The sequence below is a fragment of the Schistocerca gregaria genome, chromosome 10 (genome assembly GCF_023897955.1).
Source record: "Schistocerca gregaria isolate iqSchGreg1 chromosome 10, iqSchGreg1.2, whole genome shotgun sequence".
Classification (NCBI taxonomy): Eukaryota; Metazoa; Arthropoda; class Insecta; order Orthoptera; family Acrididae; genus Schistocerca; species Schistocerca gregaria.
In genome coordinates, this window is record NC_064929.1 from 28,787,628 (window position 1) to 28,801,980 (window position 14,353).

General features: G+C 46.6%; 9 non-coding genes across 9 annotated transcripts; all 9 read left to right on the forward strand.

The window, feature by feature from the left end:
* Positions 1–270: 270 nt before the first annotated feature.
* Trnak-cuu (transfer RNA lysine (anticodon CUU)) lies at positions 271–343 on the forward strand. Its single transcript has one exon. It is a non-coding gene; the product is annotated as a tRNA-Lys (tRNA).
* A 2,522-nt stretch (positions 344–2,865) lies between these two features.
* On the forward strand, positions 2,866–2,938 carry Trnak-cuu (transfer RNA lysine (anticodon CUU)). The gene has a single exon. It is a non-coding gene; the product is annotated as a tRNA-Lys (tRNA).
* A 4,458-nt stretch (positions 2,939–7,396) lies between these two features.
* On the forward strand, positions 7,397–7,469 carry Trnak-cuu (transfer RNA lysine (anticodon CUU)). The gene has a single exon. It is a non-coding gene; the product is annotated as a tRNA-Lys (tRNA).
* Positions 7,470–8,489: 1,020 nt separating this feature from the next.
* On the forward strand, positions 8,490–8,562 carry Trnak-cuu (transfer RNA lysine (anticodon CUU)). The gene has a single exon. It is a non-coding gene; the product is annotated as a tRNA-Lys (tRNA).
* A 907-nt stretch (positions 8,563–9,469) lies between these two features.
* Positions 9,470–9,542, forward strand: Trnar-ucg (transfer RNA arginine (anticodon UCG)). The gene has a single exon. It is a non-coding gene; the product is annotated as a tRNA-Arg (tRNA).
* Positions 9,543–9,994: 452 nt separating this feature from the next.
* On the forward strand, positions 9,995–10,067 carry Trnak-cuu (transfer RNA lysine (anticodon CUU)). The gene has a single exon. It is a non-coding gene; the product is annotated as a tRNA-Lys (tRNA).
* An 891-nt stretch (positions 10,068–10,958) lies between these two features.
* Positions 10,959–11,031, forward strand: Trnar-ucg (transfer RNA arginine (anticodon UCG)). The gene has a single exon. It is a non-coding gene; the product is annotated as a tRNA-Arg (tRNA).
* A 1,404-nt stretch (positions 11,032–12,435) lies between these two features.
* Trnar-ucg (transfer RNA arginine (anticodon UCG)) lies at positions 12,436–12,508 on the forward strand. The gene has a single exon. It is a non-coding gene; the product is annotated as a tRNA-Arg (tRNA).
* Positions 12,509–12,960: 452 nt separating this feature from the next.
* Trnak-cuu (transfer RNA lysine (anticodon CUU)) lies at positions 12,961–13,033 on the forward strand. The gene has a single exon. It is a non-coding gene; the product is annotated as a tRNA-Lys (tRNA).
* Positions 13,034–14,353: the final 1,320 nt, after the last annotated feature.

The window sequence follows — 14,353 nt, forward strand, 5'->3', positions numbered from 1 at the left end:
ACTGGCACTTGCACATCTAAAACAACGTCGGAAAGTAACTCGTTCGGCTTTTGAGTCACATCAAGTATGTGTGTTAATTTTGACGCCGCTAACTCTGCAGATTGTCATGCAATTCCTTTACCTCTCAGAAATGATTATGAAATAAAAGTGTAGTACGTGACGAGTGTGACGTTAGAAAAACATTAGGCAGCATGGAGAGATTCTGTATGGGACCACCCAACCCAAACGAGTACAGTGTGATCTGCTACCCAGCAGGTATCCAACGAGGCAGCACGGCTAGCTCAGTCGGTAGAGCATGAGACTCTTATTCACAGGGTCGTGGGTTCGAACCCTACGCTGGGCGGAACAGACTTTTTTTCCGCTGCAGATGTAAATTACCGATTTTCTGATTAACGTGATGTAATGGAAATAGCAACTTTAAAATTTGCCTACGTCTCCATCAGTCGCAAGAAAACTGTATTTGAAGGTGAAGGATTTGCCAAAGCAGTACGGCATAAGGTGGGCCGAGGCAGTCTAAATTACATTTTATAGATGTATTTCTCACAAATCTCAGAGCCTGTCGTCGTCGTCGTCGTCGTCGTCGTCGCCGCCGCCGCTTCTGCAGAAGTAGCAAATGGTCATCGTAGCAAATGCGGTGAGGGACACCCTGCCATCGATTCCGAATGCGCAAAGTGTGTGGTCTTGTTTTCCTGTCTATGTTTGGTCGGTCTCGTAAGAGGTTGAATAAAACGAATGGGTTGGAAAGAGTAAGGGGCATGGGCTGTGTGGAACGAAAACACAATTCCTCAGGGGCGTGGTCGTTTCGAGATGAGTCGTATATAATTTGACATTGGTCGTCAGTGACCGTGTGGCCTAATGGATAAGGCGTCGGTCATCGGATCCGAAGATTGCAGGTCCGAATCCTGTCACGATCGTGTTTTTCCAGTTCTGAAAAAGAAACATACCGTTTTAATGTAGCAATTCAGCAGTACAAAACCGTCTGAATGTTGCTGTTGACCATTTTGTGCTTGTAGATGGTCTTGAACCTGAAACACACACAACAAGACCGGTGTTAACTAGCGAAAAGTCGGCAGATTGCCCTTACCACGAGTTTTGACTGGCACTTGCACATCTAAAACAACGTCGGAAAGTAACTCGTTCGGCTTTTGAGTCACATCAAGTATGTGCGTTAATTTTGACGCCGCTAACTCTGCAGATTGTCATGCAATTCCTTTACCTCTCAGACATGATTACGAAATAAAAGTGAAGTAGGTGACGAGTGTGACGTTAGGAAAACATTAGGCAGCATGGAGAGATACTGTACGGGACCATCCAACCCAAACGAGTACAGTGTGATCTGCTACCCAGCAGGTATCCAACGAGGCAGCACGGCTAGCTCAGTCGGTAGAGCATGAGACTCTTATTCACAGATTCGTGGGTTCGAGCCCTACGCTGGGCGGAACGGAATTTTTTTCCGCTGCAGATGTAAATTACCGATTTTCTGATTAACGTGATGTAATGGAAATAGCAACTTTAAAAATTGCCTACGTGTCGATCAGTCACAAGAAAACTGTATTTGAAGGTGAAGGTGATTTTGTAGACATGTGTGAAAGTCATGTTCTGAGGTGCAGGTTGTTTCGTTTGCAGAGAACATCGGCTACGTGTCAGATGTGTAGCCTAGCAGGATTGGGTCGCCATAGCTGCAAATATTAGTCGAAAATATGAAGTGTTGTCACCTGAAGTCTGATGATTCGGACGACCGTACGGACGAAGTACACAAAAGTGCCGCTAGGCGGCGCCTGTTTAGCTCAGTGGTAGAGCATTGGTCTAGTAAACCAGAGTTCGTGAGTTCCATCCTCACAGGAGGAAGACGAATCTTGGAAATCAGTTGCGCATCGTGGCCGTATAGCAAACAGTATCTGTGATGAGGAACAATTAGCGACAGGCGTATTATAAGGAATTACTCTGAGATGGGATTAAGGCGAATGGCGCAGATAAAGCGTTTGCCAAAGCAGTACGGCATAAGGTGGGCCGAGGCTGTCTGAATTACATTTTATAGATGTATTTCTCACAAATCTCAGAGCCTGTCGTCGTCGTCGTCGTCGCCGCTGCCGCCACTTCTGCAGAAGTAGCAAATGGCTATCGTAGCAAATGCGGCGAGGGACACCCTGCCATCGATTCCGAATGCGCAAAGTGTGTGGTCTTGTTTTCCTGTCTATGTTTGGTCGGTCTCGTAAGAGGTTGAATGTAACGAATGGGTGGGAAAGAGTAAGGGGCACGGCTGTGTGGAACGAAAACACAATTCCTCAGGGGCGTGAGCATTTCGAGATGAGTCGTATTAAGTTGCACTTGGTCGTCAGTGACCGTGTGGCCTAATGGATAAGGTATCGGACTTCGGATCCGAAGATTGCAGGTTCGAATCCTGTCACGAACGTGTTTTTCCAGTTCTGAAAAAGAAACATACCGTTTTAATGTAGCAATTGAGCAGTACGAAACCGTCTGAATGTTGCTGTTGACCATTCTGTGCTTGGAGATGGTCTTGAGCCTGAAACACACACAACAAGGCCGGTGTTAACTAGCGAAATGGTCGGCAGAGTGCCCTCACCGCGAGTTTTGACTGGCACTTGCACATCTAAAACAACGTCGGAAAGTAACTCGTTCGGCTTTTGAGTCACATCTGGTATGTGTGTTAATTTTGACGCCGCTAACTCTGCAGAATGTCATGCAATTCCTTTGCCTCTCAGAAATGATTATGAAATAATAGTGAAGTACGTGACGAGTGTGACGTTAGGAAAACATTAGGCAGCATGGAGAGATACTGTATGGGACCACCCAACTCAAACGAGTACAGTGTGATCTGCTACCCAGCAGGTATCCAACGAGGCAGCACAGCTAGCTCAGTCGGTAGAGCATGAGACTCTTATTCACAGGGTCGTGGGTTCGAGCGCTACGCTGGGCGGAACGGATTTTTTTCCGCTGCAGATTAAAATTACCGATTTTCTGATTAGCGTGATGTAATGGAAATAGCAACTTTAAAATTTGCCTACGTCTCCATCAGTCGCAAGAAAACTGTATTTGAAGCTGAAGGTGATTTTGTAGACATGTGTGAAACTCATGTTCTGAAGTGCAGGTGGTTTTGTTTGGAGAGAACATCGGCTACGTGTCAGATGTGTAGCCAAGCAGTAATGGGTCGCCATAGCTGCAAATATTAGTCGAAAATATGAAGTGTTGTCAGCTGAAGTCTGATGATTCAGACGACCGTACGGACGAAGTAAGCAAAAGTGCCGCTAGGCGGCGCCTGTCTAGCTCAGTGGTAGAGCATTGGTCTAGTAAACCAGGGTTCGTGAGTTCCATCCTCACAGGAGGAAGACGAATCTGGGAAATCAGTTGCGCATCGTGGCCGTATAGCAAACAGTATCTGTGATGAGGAACAATTAGCGACAGGCGTATTATTAAGAATTACTCTCAGATGGGATTAAGGCGAATGGCGCAGATAAAGCATTTGCCAAAGCATTACGGCATATGGTGGGACGAGGCAGTCTGAATTACATTTTATAGATGTATTTCTCACAAATCTCAGAGCCTCTCGCGGTCGTCGTCGTCGTCGTCGTCGCCACCGCCACATCTGCAGAAGTAGCAAATGGCTATTGTAGCAAATGCGGCGAGGGGCACACTGCCATCGATTCCGAATGCGCAAAGTGTGTGGTCTTGTTTTCCTGGCTATGTTTGGTCGGTCTCGTAAGAGGTTGAATGTAACGAATGGGTGGGAAAGAGTAAGGGGCAGCGGCTGTGTGGAACGAAAACACAATTCCTCAGGGGCGTCGCCGTTTCGAGATGAGTCGTATATAAGTTGTACTTGGTCGTCAGTGATCGTGTGGCCTAATGCATAAGGCGTCGGACTTCGGATCTGATGATTGCAGGTTCGAATCCTGTCACGATCTGGTTTTTCCAGTTCTGAAAAAGAAACATACCGTTTTAATGTAGCAATTGAGCAGTACGAAACCGTCTGAATGTTGCTGTTGACCATTCTGTGCTTGGAGATGGTCTTGAGCCTGAAACACACACAACAAGACCGGTGTTAACTAGCGAAATGGTCGGCAGAGTGCCCTCACCGCGAGTTTTGACTGGCACTTGCACATCTAAAACAACGTCGGAAAGTAACTCGTTCGGCTTTTGAGTCACATCTGGTATGTGTGTTAATTTTGACGCCGCTAGCTCTGCAGATTGTCATGCAAATTCCTTTACCTCTCAGAAATGATTATGAAATAAAAGTAAAGTACGTGACGAGTGTGACGTTAGGAAAACATTAGGCAGCATGGAGAGATTCTGTATGGGACCACCCAACCCAAATGAGTACAGTGTGATCTGCTACCCAGCAGGTATCCAACGAGGCAGCACGGCTAGCTCAGTCGGTAGAGCATGAGACTCTTATTCACAGGGTCGCGGGTTCGAGCCTTACGCTGGGCGGAACGGAATTTTTTTGCGCTGCAGATGTAAATTACCGATTTTCTGATTAACGTGATGTAATGGAAATAGCAACTTTAAAATTTGCCTACGTCTCCATCAGTCGCAAGAAAACTGTATTTGAATGTGAAGGTGATTTTGTAGACTTGTGTGAAACTCATGTTCTGAAGCGCAGGTGGTTTTGTTTGGAGAGAACATCGGCTACGTGTCAGATGTGTAGCCAAGCAGTAATGGGTCGCCATAGCTGCAAATATTAGTCGAAAATATGAAGTGTTGTCAGCTGAAGTCCGATGATTCAGACGACCGTACGGACGAAGTACGCAAAAGTGCCGCTAGGCGGCGCCTGTCTAGCTCAGTGGTAGAGCATTGGTCTAGTAAACCAGGGTTCGTGAGTTCCATCCTCACAGGAGGAAGACGAATCTTGGAAATCAGTTGCGCATCGTGGCCGTATAGCAAACAGTATCTGTGATGAGGAACAATTAGCGACAGGCGTATTATTAAGAATTACTCTCAGATGGGATTAAGGCGAATGGCGCAGATAAAGCATTTGCCAAAGCAGTGCGGCATAAGGTGGGACGAGGCAGTCTGAATTACATTTTATAGATGTATTTCTCACAAATCTCAGAGTCTCTCGCGGTCGTGGTCGTCGTCGTCGTTGTCGTCGCTTCTGCAGAAGTAGCAAATGGCCATCGTAGCAAATGCGGCGAGGGATACCCTGCCATCGATTCCGAATGCGCAAAGTGTGTGGTCTTGTTTTCCTGTCTATGTTTGGTTGGTCTCGTAAGAGGTTGAATGTAACGAATGGGTGGGAAAGAGTAAGGGGCAGCGGCTGTGTGGAACGAAAACACAATTCCTCAGGGGCGTGGTCGTTTCGAGATGAGTCGTATATAAGTTGTACTTGGTCGTCAGTGACCGTGTGGCCTAATGGATAAGGCGTCGCACTTCGGATCCGAAGATTGCAGGCTCGAATCCTGTCACGGTTGTCTTTTTCCTGTTCTGAAAAAGAAACATACCGTTTTAATGTAGCAATTGAGCAGTACGAAACCGTCTGAATGTTGCTGTTGACCATTCTGTGCTTGGAGATGGTCTTGAGCCTGAAACACACACAACAAGACCGGTGTTAACTAGCGAAATGGTCGGCAGAGTGCCCGCACCGCGAGTTTTGACTGGCACTTCCACATCTAAAACAACGTCGAAAAGTAACACGTTCGGCTTTTGAGTCACATCAAGTATGTGTGTTAATTTTGACGCCGCTAGCTCTGCAGATTGTCATGCAATTCCTTTACTTCTCAGAAATGATTATGAAATAAAAGTGAAGTACGTGACGAGTGTGACGTTAGGAAAACATTAGGCAGCATGGAGAGATTCTGTATGGGACCACCCAACCCAAACGAGTACAGTGTGATCTGCTACCCAGCAGGTATCCAAGGAGGCAGCACGGCTAGCTCAGTCGGTAGAGCATGAGACTCTTATTCACAGGGTCGTGGGTTCTGGCCCTACGCTGGGCGGAACGGAATTTTTTTCCGCTGCAGATGTAAATTACCGATTTTCTGATTAACGTGATGTAATGGAAATAGCAACTTTAAAATTTGCTTACGTCTCCATCAGTCGCAAGAAAACTGTATTTGAAGCTGAAGGTGATTTTGTAGACATGTGTGAAACTCATGTTCTGAAGTGCAGGTGGTTTTGTTTGGAGAGAACATCGGCTACGTGTCAGATGTGTAGCCAAGCAGTAATGGGTCGCCATAGCTGCAAATATTAGTCGAAAATATGAAGTGTTGTCAGCTGAAGTCTGATGATTCGGACGACCGTACGGACGAAGTACACAAAAGTGCCGCTAGGCGGCGCCTGTTTAGCTCAGTGGTAGAGCATTGGTCTAGTAAACCAGAGTTCGTGAGTTCCATCCTCACAGGAGGAAGACGAATCTTGGAAATCAGTTGCGCATCGTGGCCGTATAGCAAACAGTATCTGTGATGAGGAACAATTAGCGACAGGCGTATTATTAAGAATTACTCTCAGATGGGATTAAGGCGAATGGCGCAGATAAAGCATTTGCCAAAGCAGTACGGCATAAGGTGGGCCGAGGCTGTCTGAATTACATTTTATAGATGTATTTCTCACAAATCTCAGAGCCTGTCGTCGTCGTCGTCGTCGTCGTCGTCGTCGTCGTCGCCGCTGCCGCCACTTCTGCAGAAGTAGCAAATGGCTATCGTAGCAAATGCGGCGAGGGACACCCTGCCATCGATTCCGAATGCGCAAAGTGTGTGGTCTTGTTTTCCTGTCTATGTTTGTTCGGTCTCGTAAGAGGTTGAATGTAACGAATGGGTGGGAAAGAGTAAGGGGCACGGCTGTGTGGAACGAAAACACAATTCCTCAGGGGCGTGAGCATTTCGAGATGAGTCGTATTAAGTTGCACTTGGTCGTCAGTGACCGTGTGGCCTAATGGATAAAGTAACGGACTTCGGATCCGAAGATTGCAGGTTCGAATCCTGTCACGAACGTGTTTTTCCAGTTCTGAAAAAGAAACATACCGTTTTAATGTAGCAATTGAGCAGTACGAAACCGTCTGAATGTTGCTGTTGACCATTCTGTGCTTGGAGATGGTCTTGAGCCTGAAACACACACAACAAGGCCGGTGTTAACTAGCGAAATGGTCGGCAGAGTGCCCTCACCGCGAGTTTTGACTGGCACTTGCACATCTAAAACAACGTCGGAAAGTAACTCGTTCGGCTTTTGAGTCACATCAAGTATGTGTGTTAATTTTGACGCCGCTAACTCTGCAGATTGTCATGCAATTCCTTTACCTCTCAGAAATGATTATGAAATAAAAGTAAAGTACGTGACGAGTGTGACGTTAGAAAAACATTAGGCAGCATGGAGAGATTCTGTATGTGACCACCCAACCCAAACGAGTACAGTGTGATCTGCTACCCAGCAGGTATCCAACGAGGCAGCACGGCTAGCTCAGTCGGTAGAGCATGAGACTCTTATTCACAGGGTCGTGGGTTCGAACCCTACGCTGGGCGGAACAGACTTTTTTTCCGTTGCAGATGTAAATTACCGATTTTCTGATTAACGTGATGTAATGGAAATAGCAACTTTAAAATTTGCCTACGTCTCCATCAGTCGCAAGAAAACTGTATTTGAAGGTGAAGGATTTGCCAAAGCAGTACGGCATAAGGTGGGCCGAGGCAGTCTAAATTACATTTTATAGATGTATTTCTCACAAATCTCAGAGCCTGTCGTCGTCGTCGTCGTCGTCGTCGCCGCCGCCGCTTCTGCAGAAGTAGCAAATGGTCATCGTAGCAAATGCGGTGAGGGACACCCTGTCATCGATTCCGAATGCGCAAAGTGTGTGGTCTTGTTTTCCTGTCTATGTTTGGTCGGTCTCGTAAGAGGTTGAATGTAACGAATGGGTTGGAAAGAGTAAGGGGCAGCGGCTGTGTGGAACGAAAACACAATTCCTCAGGGGCGTGGTCGTTTCGAGATGAGTCGTATATAAGTTGTCATTGGTCGTCAGTGACCGTGTGGCCTAATGGATAAGGCGTCGGTCATCGGATCCGAAGATTGCAGGTTCGAATCCTGTCACGATCGTGTTTTTCCAGTTCTGAAAAAGAAACATATCGTTTTAATGTAGCAATTGAGCAGTACAAAACCGTCTGAATGTTGCTGTTGACCATTTTGTGCTTGTAGATGGTCTTGAACCTGAAACACACACAACAAGACCGGTGTTAACTAGCGAAATGGTCGGCAGAGTGCCCTTACCACGAGTTTTGACTGGCACTTGCACATCTAAAACAACGTCGGAAAGTAACTCGTTCGGCTTTTGAGTCACATCAAGTATGTGTGTTAATTTTGACGCCGCTAACTCTGCAGAATGTCATGCAATTCCTTTGCCTCTCAGAAATGATTATGAAATAATAGTGAAGTACGTGACGAGTGTGACGTTAGGAAAACATTAGGCAGCATGGAGAGATACTGTATGGGACCACCCAACTCAAACGAGTACAGTGTGATCTGCTACCCAGCAGGTATCCAACGAGGCAGCACGGCTAGCTCAGTCGGTAGAGCATGAGACTCTTATTCACAGGGTCGTGGGTTCGAGCGCTACGCTGGGCGGAACGGAATTTTTTTCCGCTGCAGATTAAAATTACCGATTTTCTGATTAACGTGATGTAATGGAAATAGCAACTTTAAAATTTGCCTACGTCTCCATCAGTCGCAAGAAAACTGTATTTGAAAGTGAAGGTGATTTTGTAGACTTGTGTGAAACTCATGTTCTGAAGCGCAGGTGGTTTTGTTTGGAGAGAACATCGGCTACGTGTCAGATGTGTAGCCAAGCAGCAATGGGTCGCCATAGCTGCAAATATTAGTCGAAAATATGAAGTGTTGTCAGCTGAAGTCCGATGATTCAGACGACCGTACGGACGAAGTACGCAAAAGTGCCGCTAGGCGGCGCCTGTCTAGCTCAGTGGTAGAGCATTGGTCTAGTAAACCAGGGTTCGTGAGTTCCATCCTCACAGGAGGAAGACGAATCTTGGAAATCAGTTGCGCATCGTGGCCGTATAGCAAACAGTATCTGTGATGAGGAACAATTAGCGACAGGCGTATTATTAAGAATTACTCTCAGATGGGATTAAGGCGAATGGCGCAGATAAAGCATTTGCCAAAGCAGTACGGCATAAGGTGGGACGAGGCAGTCTGAATTACATTTTATAGATGTATTTCTCACAAATCTCAGAGTCTCTCGCGGTCGTGGTCGTCGTCGTCGTTGTCGTCGCTTCTGCAGAAGTAGCAAATGGCCATCGTAGCAAATGCGGCGAGGGATACCCTGCCATCGATTCCGAATGCGCAAAGTGTGTGGTCTTGTTTTCCTGTCTATGTTTGGTTGGTCTCGTAAGAGGTTGAATGTAACGAATGGGTGGGAAAGAGTAAGGGGCAGCGGCTGTGTGGAACGAAAACACAATTCCTCAGGGGCGTGGTCGTTTCGAGATGAGTCGTATATAAGTTGTACTTGGTCGTCAGTGACCGTGTGGTCTAATGGATAAGGCGTCGCACTTCGGATCCGAAGATTGCAGGTTCGAATCCTGTCACGGTCGTCTTTTTCCAGTTCTGAAAAACAAACATACCGTTTTAATGTAGCAATTGAGCAGTACGAAACCGTCTGAATGTTGCTGCTGACCATTCTGTGCTTGGAGATGGTCTTGAGCCTGAAACACACACAACAAGACCGGTGTTAACTAGCGAAATGGTCGGCAGAGTGCCCGCACCGCGAGTTTTGACTGGCACTTCCACATCTAAAACAACGTCGGAAAGTAACTCGTTCGGCTTTTGAGTCACATCAAGTATGTGTGTTAATTTTGACGCCGCTAGCTCTGCAGATTGTCATGCAATTCCTTTACCTCTCAGAAACGATTATGAAATAAAAGTAAAGTACGTGACGAGTGTGACGTTAGGAAAACATTAGGCAGCATAGAGAGATTCTGTATGGGACCACCCAACCCAAACGAGTACAGTGTGATCTGCTACCCAGCAGGTATCCAAGGAGGCAGCACGGCTAGCTCAGTCGGTAGAGCATGAGACTCTTATTCACAGGGTCGTGGGTTCGAGCCCTACGCTGGGCGGAACGGAATTTTTCTGCGCTGCAGATGTAAATTACCGATTTTCTGATTAACGTGATGTAATAGAAATAGCAACTTTAAAATTTGCCTACGTCTCCATCAGTCGCAAGAAAACTGTATTTGAAAGTGAAGGTGATTTTGTAGACTTGTGTGAAACTCATGTTCTGAAGCGCAGGTGGTTTTGTTTGGAGAGAACATCGGCTACGTGTCAGATGTGTAGCCAAGCAGCAATGGGTCGCCATAGCTGCAAATATTAGTCGAAAATATGAAGTGTTGTCAGCTGAAGTCCGATGATTCAGACGACCGTACGGACGAAGTACGCAAAAGTGCCGCTAGGCGGCGCCTGTCTAGCTCAGTGGTAGAGCATTGGTCTAGTAAACCAGGGTTCGTGAGTTCCATCCTCACAGGAGGAAGACGAATCTTGGAAATCAGTTGCGCATCGTGGCCGTATAGCAAACAGTATCTGTGATGAGGAACAATTAGCGACAGGCGTATTATTAAGAATTACTCTCAGATGGGATTAAGGCGAATGGCGCAGATAAAGCATTTGCCAAAGCAGTACGGCATAAGGTGGGACGAGGCAGTCTGAATTACATTTTATAGATGTATTTCTCACAAATCTCAGAGTCTCTCGCGGTCGTGGTCGTCGTCTTCGTTGTCGTCGCTTCTGCAGAAGTAGCAAATGCGGCGAGGGATACCCTGCCATCGATTCCGAATGCGCAAAGTGTGTGGTCTTGTTTTCCTGTCTATGTTTGGTTGGTCTCGTAAGAGGTTGAATGTAACGAATGGGTGGGAAAGAGTAAGGGGCAGCGGCTGTGTGGAACGAAAACACAATTCCTCAGGGGCGTGGTCGTTTCGAGATGAGTCGTATATAAGTTGTACTTGGTCGTCAGTGACCGTGTGGCCTAATGGATAAGGCGTCGCACTTCGGATCCGAAGATTGCAGGTTCGAATCCTGTCACGGTCGTCTTTTTCCCGTTCTGAAAAAGAAACATACCGTTTTAATGTAGCAATTGAGCAGTACGAAACCGTCTGAATGTTGCTGTTGACCATTCTGTGCTTGGAGATGGTCTTGAGCCTGAAACACACACAACAAGACCGGTGTTAACTAGCGAAATGGTCGGCAGAGTGCCCGCACCGCGAGTTTTGACTGGCACTTCCACATCTAAAACAACGTCGGAAAGTAACTCGTTCGGCTTTTGAGTCACATCAAGTATGTGTGTTAATTTTGACGCCGCTAGCTCTGCAGATTGTCATGCAATTCCTTTACTCTCAGAAATGAATATGAAATAAAAGTGAAGTACGTGACGAGTGTGACGTTAGGAAAACATTAGGCAGCATGGAGAGATTCTGTATGGGACCACCCAACCCAAACGAGTACAGTGTGATCTGCTACCCAGCAGGTATCCAAGGAGGCAGCACGGCTAGCTCAGTCGGTAGAGCATGAGACTCTTATTCACAGGGTCGTGGGTTCTGGCCCTACGCTGGGCGGAACGGAATTTTTTTCCGCTGCAGATGTAAATTACCGATTTTCTGATTAACGTGATGTAGTGGAAATAGCAACTTTAAAATTTGCTTACGTCTCCATCAGTCGCAAGAAAACTGTATTTGAAGCTGAAGGTGATATTGTAGACATGTGTGAAACTCATGTTCTGAAGTGCAGGTGGTTTTGTTTGGAGAGAACATCGGCTACGTGTCAGATGTGTAGCCAAGCAGTAATGGGTCGCCATAGCTGCAAATATTAGTCGAAAATATGAAGTGTTGTCAGCTGAAGTCTGATGATTCAGACAACCGTACGGACGAAGTACGCAAAAGTGCCGCTAGGCGGCGCCTGTCTAGCTCAGTGGTAGAGCATTGGTCTAGTAAACCAGGGTTCGTGAGTTCCATCCTCACAGGAGGAAGACGAATCTTGGAAATCAGTTGCGCATCGTGGCCGTATAGCAAACAGTATCTGTGATGAGGAACAATTAGCGACAGGCGTATTATTAAGAATTACTCTCAGATGGGATTAAGGCTAATGGCGCAGATAAAGCATTTGCCAAAGCAGTACGGCATAAGGTGGGACGAGGCAGTCTGAATTACATTTTATAGATGTATTTCTGACAAATCTCAGAGCCTCTCGTCGTCGTCGTCGTCGCCGCCGCCGCCGCTTCTGCAGAAGTAGCAAATGGCCATCGTAGCAAATGCGGCGAGGGACACCCTGCCATCGATTCCGAATGCGCAAAGTGTGTGGTCGATCTCGTGAGAGGTTGAATGTAACGAATGGGTGGGAAAGAGTAAGGGGCAGCGGCTGTGTGGAACGAAAACACAATTCCTCAGTGGCGTCGCCGTTTCGAGATGAGTCGTATAGAAGTTGTACGTGGTCGTCAGTGATCGTGTGGCCTAATGGATAAGGCGTCGGACTTCGGATCCGAAGATTGCAGGTTCGAATCCTGTCACGATCGTGTTTTTCCAGTTCTGAAAAACAAACATACCGTTTTAATGTAGCAATTGAGCAGTACGAAACCGTCTGAATGTTGCTGTTGACCATTCTGTGCTTGGAGATGGTCTTGAGCCTGAAACACACACAACAAGACCGGTGTTAACTAGCGAAATGGTCGGCAGAGTGCCCTCACCGCGAGTTTTGACTGGCACTTGCACATCTAAAACAACGTCGGAAAGTAACTCGTTCGGCTTTTGAGTCACATCAAGTATGTGTGTTAATTTTGACGCCGCTAGCTCTGCAGATTGTCATGCAATTCCTTTACCTCTCTGAAATGATTATGAAATAAAAGTGAAGTACGTGACGAGTGTGACGTTAGGAAAACATTAGGCAGCATGGAGAGATTCTGTATGGTACCACCCAACCCAAACGAGTACAGTGTGATCTGCTACCCAGCATGTATCCAACGAGGCAGCACGGCTAGCTCAGTCGGTAGAGCATGAGACTCTTATTCACAGGGTCGTGGGTTCGAGCCCTACGCTGGGCGGAACGGAATTTTTTTCCGCTGCAGATGTAAATTACCGATTTTCTGATTAACGTGATGTAATGGAAATAGCAACTTTAAAATTTGCCTACGTCTCCATCAGTAGCAAGAAAACTGTATTTGAAGGTGAAGGTGATTTTGTAGACATGTGTGAAAGTCATGTTCAGAAGTGCAGGTGGTTTTGTTTGGAGAGAACATCGGCTACGTGTCAGATGTGTAGCCAAGCAGTAATGGGTCGCCATAGCTGCAAATATTAGTCGAAAATATGAAGTGTTGTCAGCTGAATTTGATGATTCAGACGACCGTACGGACGAAGTACACAAAAAAGCCGCTAGGCGGCGCCTGTTTAGCTCAGTGGTGGAGCATTGGTATAGTAAACCAGGGTTCGTGAGTTCCATCCTCACAGGAGGAAGACGAATCTTGGAAATCAGTTCCGCATCGTGGCCGTATAGCAAACAGTATCTGTGATGAGTACCAATTAGCGACAGGCGTACTATTAAGAATTACTCTCAGACGTGATTAAGGCGAATGGCGCAGATAAAGCATTTGCCAAAGCAGTATGGCATAAGGTGGGACGAGGCAGTCTGAATTACATTCTATAGATGTACTTCTCACATATCTCACAGCCTCTCGCGGTCGTCGTCGTCGCTTCTGCAGAAGTAGCAAATGGCCATTGTAGCAAATGCGGCGAGGGACACCCTGCCATCGATTCCGAATGCTCAAAGTGTGTGGTCTTGTTTTCCTGTCTATGTTTGGTCGGTCTCGTAAGAGGTTGAATGTAACGAATGGGCGGGAAAGAATAAGGGGCAGCGGCTGTATGGAACGAAAACACAATTCCTCAGAGGCGTGGTCGTTTCGAGATGAGTCGTATATTAGTTGTACTTCGTCGTCAGTGACCGTGTGGCCTAATGGATAAGGCGTCGGACTTCGGAATCGAAGATTGCAGGTTTGAATCCTGTCACGGTCGTGTTTTTCCAGTTCTGAAAAACAAACATACCGTTTTAATGTAGCAATTGAGCAGTACGAAACCGTCTGAATGTTGCTGTTGACTATTCTGTGCTTGGAGATGGTCTTTAGCCTGAAACACAACACAACAAGACCGGTGTTAACTAGCGAAATGGTCGGCAGAGTGCCCTAACCGCGAGTTTTGACTGGTACTTGCACATCTAAAACAACGTCGTAAAGTAACTCGTTCGGCTTTTGAGTCACATCAAGTATGTGTGTTAATTTTGACGCCGCAAGCTCTGCAGATTGTCATGCAATTCCTTTACCTCTCAGAAATGATTATGAAATAAAAGTGAAGAACGTGACGAGTGTGACGTT